Below are 5572 nucleotides of genomic sequence, written 5' to 3' on the forward strand. Positions count from 1 at the left end.
GAATGTTAGCATTTGAGAACTCCTAAGTACTTCAAAAGAACATAGGAATTCTCTTATGAACGCTCTAACAGCTTTGTATGTAAGTACAGACACGCTCTAATTGCTAGATGAACAATAGAGTAATTAGAGGCTGCCTTATATAGAAGCTTGGCCATCACTGTCTTCCTTCTCTCTCTCTTTCTTTTTTTGCTTTCTAAATAATGTACTCTAGTGCTTTTCTCAATGGTTTTTGGTTAGGGACCAAAGCCTCTATTTTACACTTGGGCATATATATGGGCTCTACACGTGTGATGCATACGCCTTTCTTAGGTAGTTAGGTGACCCAAAGTGTGAGATAAATTCTTCTATTAAATACCGCGTGTAATTTAAATACGACGTGTGATTTAATCATATTCTTTGTTGTGGAATGATTATAACTGGTTTATTTGATTGTAATTAAGAAATTAATGTGCATGTACTATATAGCGGAAGTTGTGTTTATGGCTGCCTTGATATGTGTCACACTCCTTACATTCCACACTCATACGTCGAGGTCTACCTTTGTTGGGATCTTTTGTGACATCTTTGGGATCATTCTCTATGGTGCACCTCTCGCTGTTATGGTATGAATTTTACATCTGTACTTGTATTTTTCGATGTTAGCTTTGTAACATTGATATTAATTACAAGTTGTTACACGCATATCATTTACTGGATTATGAAAATATTTGTTTGGCACAAACAGTACAAGGTCATAAAAACGAACAGTGTTGAATTCATGCCATTGGCTCTTTCATTGGCTGGTTTGTCTAATGAAGTTATTTGGAGTGCGTAGGCCTTCATCAGATTATATCCTTACATTATGGTAATCAATTATACCTCATTTCATCTAGGGATTCTCAATGTAAGCGTTACAATGCTTGTAATTTGTATCCTAATCCTTTGTTTCTTTGTTGCGCGCATATTGGCAATGGGGTTGGAGCCATACTTGCCGTAGCACAACTGATCTTGTACACTTGCTACTATGGGTCTACACCGATGGAGGGGAAGCCCGTGAAGGACCCGGTGAAGCCAACAACACCACAAGTGCAAATGACTGTTTCTTCCGTCTAAAGATTATACTTAGTTTAATCTAGCTAGGTCCTTAGCCATTTTAATTTGATCTTGTGTTGGCCAGCTTGTGTGTTTTTTGCTAGCGTAGGTAGTGATTTTGGTTATAGCTTACAAATAGTAATATTAATATGGAGGAGATTAGGATATTTTGATGTTTTAACTAAAATTAAAATAGTGTGCAAAATCCAGCATTTTGCTGGAATTTTTTTTAAATTTGATTATACAGTATTCGTAACGGGCAAACCATGTCCCGTTACGGATTATGGTGTGCAAAATCCAGCATTTTTTTTTTAAATTTGATTATACAGTATTCTTAACGGGCACCTGAAAAGCCCGTTATAAATAACTCCGTTATTTTATCTGGCTTTTCAGGTGCCCATTACGAATAACCTATTATTCATAACGGGCGGTGCCCGTTATGATTAACAAAGGCCATCCGTAACGGCTGCATACGTAACAGACGTTGCCCGTTACGGATGGGCAATTTTTGCCTGTTACGGATGGCCTTTTTTCCACAAGTGAATTTACTGTCATGTTAGAGTGGAGGTCGTAGTGAAAAGGGGTCCTTTCACCCTCCTCAATTAAAGAGACCTCTTCGTTTAAGCCCTTCAAGTCTTCGTCGTCTTCATCGTGCTCCACATTTATGATGGGATTCTCGATAGCCTTGATTTTAATTGGTGAAGCATCGATTGTAGTATGGATTCCTCCAACTACAGCCTTCACTTGTTGATGAAGGGATGAAGGACGACCTTTAGGTCATGAAGCCATGGGCGTCCCAACAATAAGTTTAAAAATGCTTTAATGTCCACTACTTGAAAAGTAGTAGCATGTTCTATGACTCGTCATTACATTCATGGTGATAATTCCAAGATCTTGGCGGCTAGTGTTGTCATAGGCTCTTATTCCCTGTGTAGACAAAGACAAGTCTTCATCCCCTATTCCTAACATTCTCGCAGTTTAGAGTTGACTAATCGCCGATCCATTATCTACTAGAATCATTGGGACATTCATCCTCTTGCAGATTACTGTGAGATTTAATGCTTTGTTATGTTTATCACCGTCTATTGGTAGATCCTTATCAGAAAAGGTGCTAAAGTTGATGGGACTAGAAAGATCACTCGTGAGAAAGTTAGCCAACCCTTCAGGAGTGGTTTCAGAATCTATTCCTATTTTATCCAAAGCATTCATCATTGCCAACCTATTTTGATAGGATGTAGCTAAAAGTTTCCATACATTCATATCAACTTTAGTCTTCTTTAGTTGTTTGACAACATAGTTGTCTTCTATGATGGGTATGGGAACTTGCTGAGTAGTATGAATAAGTTGTTGCACGATAATGGGAGGTTAGATTCTCCCGTATCTTGTACGAACATCTATGGGTGAATCTTCTTCATCCCAAATATCGTCCACTTGATATATTGTGGAGAGTGAGGTTTCTTCTATATCCTTGAGGTAGACGTCCTCATCGTTTCACTGCCAAACTCCATTCGTAGTAGCATCTTTCTCTTGTGGAATTTGGACTAACTCTTTATTATCAATCAGTTTCTAAATTAAATCCTTAAATTTATGACAGTGTTCTCACTACACCAAAAACTAGATTAGAGATCGCAAAATATAGAACGGTTACCAAAGATAGGCGCTCTACAGAAGAATATAGAACGTATTGATATAAGAGGCATTCTGTATGTAAATATATGTGGAACGGTTAGCATAGTTAACCGTTCTCTATTTCTTTTTACTAAAATAATTTTAAAAAATAATTAATTATTATAGATTATATAGAACGGTCATCTTAACAACTGTTTTGTATTGTATTAGTTAATTATTTTTTTTAATTATTAGGAGGAAAAAATATACGGAGTAATAATTTGCCCAAATTAATTAAATGCAGCTAAAAGGAATATTGAAGCACATGCTCAATTTCACTTTCATTTTCACTTTCACTTTAACTAATACCTTAAAAAAAAGTATTGCATGTGTTTATTGCTGCGTGAAACCTCCATATAGTATAACCTTCAACCTCCATACGATGATTGTTCGCCATACCACCGCTTCACCGCCGCACCACCGAACCACTGGCGCACAACTTCTGAGCACCGCACCACCCGCACTCCGTTAAGGTAGGTTCGAATCTTCTTGTTTTAGAGTAATTGAATTTTGATTATTTGTCAATCGAACCGCATGAATCATTCAAATTATGAAGGGAACATAATTAAATTCATAGTTTTCATCTATTAAATTAATTTGCAATTTGAGTTTTAGGTGATTGAAAAAAAACTTCAAAGTTCTAGTTTAAGGGTTAAATTCAATCGGTTGTTTGTATGCAAATATTTCGGTTGAATTGCTGTAAGTTCAATCAAATTATCCTTAATTTTGTCGAATTTACATTTAAACTTACCTAAGTTAAATTTAGAACCCTAAATCTCAAATATCATGCGAAAAAATTCTGATTGAGCTGTGTAATTACCTTTTTTGAATGCCATGAAGCTTGTTTGCAATTCATTTTTGATTCGATACGATGTTTATTGTAGATGTCGTATAAATAATTATTGAGAAAAAAAATTCTTTTGTTAAAAAAAAAAGAAGAAGATATGGAACTGAAATTGAATCATGAACTATTGTTCAGCAATCAATTTTGTTTATCTTTGAGATTGAGACAATTAATGATGGGGATATTTTAACTAAATAATTTTTTATTTATTGATGTTTTCAATGGAGTAGAAACTGGTATAACAGGTGGGGTTTCACCTCCTATCCCAAGGAGATGTTCATATGCTAGCACTGAAAGTCCTAAAACAAAGAAAGCAATGGCAAAGTGTAGGTCATCTTTGTCTGATGGTCCAGTTGCCACTATTTAACCTTCCATATGTCTCCAAGCACTCAAAAGAGTATAGGACTTGAGACGCCGCAAAGGAAAGAAACTCTGTCGAAAAGAAGATCATCCTTGTCCAATGACTAAACTGTCACTGATTCTTCTTCGGTCTCTAAAAGTTCCCCCGATGTTGCCTTTGAAGCTGGTCGGTGCCTCAGTCCAAAAGGACCGTGGCCAAGGACAAGTCTTCTTTGAAGGCTAACGATAAGAAGTTGAGTTTGTACCAAAATGCTGAGCCTAAGAAATTGTTAAATTGGAAGGTTGAATTAGCTGCTCTTGCGGCTTCATCTGAGACGGTTGGATCAAATATGAGCAGCAACTTTGTAAAGAAGTCCTTTGAAGGAAAGGTGGAAAAGGTGCCAAAGGTTAATGCTTTAAAACCAGGTTCTCGTGTTGTTCCTTTCTCCGAGGAAGATGTGCCTCGGAGGTTGGACTTTGATGGAGGAGGAAATGAAGAATTCAGTGAAAGAAACGCAGACTCTAAGGACCTGTCTTTGATCAGAAAACAACTTCTTCAGATAGAGAGACAACAATCTGATATGATGGTTCTTATCCAGGTTGGTTGCATACTATTTCTGTATTCCGTTGTTAATAAGAACTGGCTATTTTGTATTCTTGCCTCTTTTTGTGTTGATTTACACCCGTATAACAGACAACTATAATTATATGAGTACTGTGAGAGTAGTGCAAAATGATCATTATAGTTTCTTCATTTTTTATTTGAAGATTGATAACTAACATAAACCTTTTGCTTTGCAATATTTATACATTTATGGGTAATTCTCAAAGTGGGATCGACTCTTTGGAAAACAGAGTATCTGGCCTCAAGAAAGCATTGGATGAGATCTCACATGATTTAGCTGTGCAAAGCGGAAAAATTGCCAACAATGAGTCAGGAGGAAGCACTTGCTGTCCTAGCACGGAATTCCTTACTCCGAAATTCTGGAGAAGAACAGAAGGAAGGTCGTCCTCTAGCTATTCATTCCTAAGTCATCTTATTCAGGAAGTATGCCTAGTAGAGATGGTAGTCTTGAAGCTGCTCCACAGATGGATGGTTTTAAGCACCACGAGCAGAACGAAGGCTTTTACCGGGAGTCATGGGGACGTGTCAAAGGCATAGGCCAAACTGCCCAGAGAGGAAGAAATTGCGGTCCCAGAGGCTTTGATTCAGGTTTCACTTCTACTTGTTTTTAATTCAGTCGTTCGAGGAGCATAGACTACAGGTAAATTTAATTCGCTTTCTACCCAATTAGTCTGCAATTTTGTCAATTCTTTTGCCTTGGCCATCATATCTTTTGCTATAGGTAGTTGATACATGCATTTAGCATTTCATTTGGCAAATCGATTATTATTTTTGCAATTTGACAATGGGGTTGATGGTGGTACTTGTTATCTACAATGTGATCGTTATATCCTGTTTTTGTTTTCATTAATCAGTTTCTGTAGGTGTTCTACTAGGATGGCTGAACATGAACAAATATTAAGTAGATTATGAATAAAATAAGTGTAAAATAAATTGACTAAAGAAAAATTAGCAATGTACCACCGTAGTATCCTTACTATTGGATCCTTTGCACATCTCATTAGCTAAGTGATTACTGGGGTAAG

General features: G+C 36.8%; 1 pseudogene; it reads left to right on the plus strand.

Annotated features, from left to right (window-relative positions):
- The first annotated feature begins 2428 nt into the window (after nt 1–2428).
- LOC145624982 (uncharacterized) lies at nt 2429–5181 on the plus strand (annotated as a pseudogene).
- The last annotated feature ends 391 nt before the right edge of the window (nt 5182–5572 follow it).

The sequence above is a fragment of the Chenopodium album genome, chromosome 3 (assembly GCF_948465745.1).
Source record: "Chenopodium album chromosome 3, dcCheAlbu1.1, whole genome shotgun sequence".
Lineage (NCBI taxonomy): Eukaryota > Viridiplantae > Streptophyta > Magnoliopsida > Caryophyllales > Amaranthaceae > Chenopodium > Chenopodium album.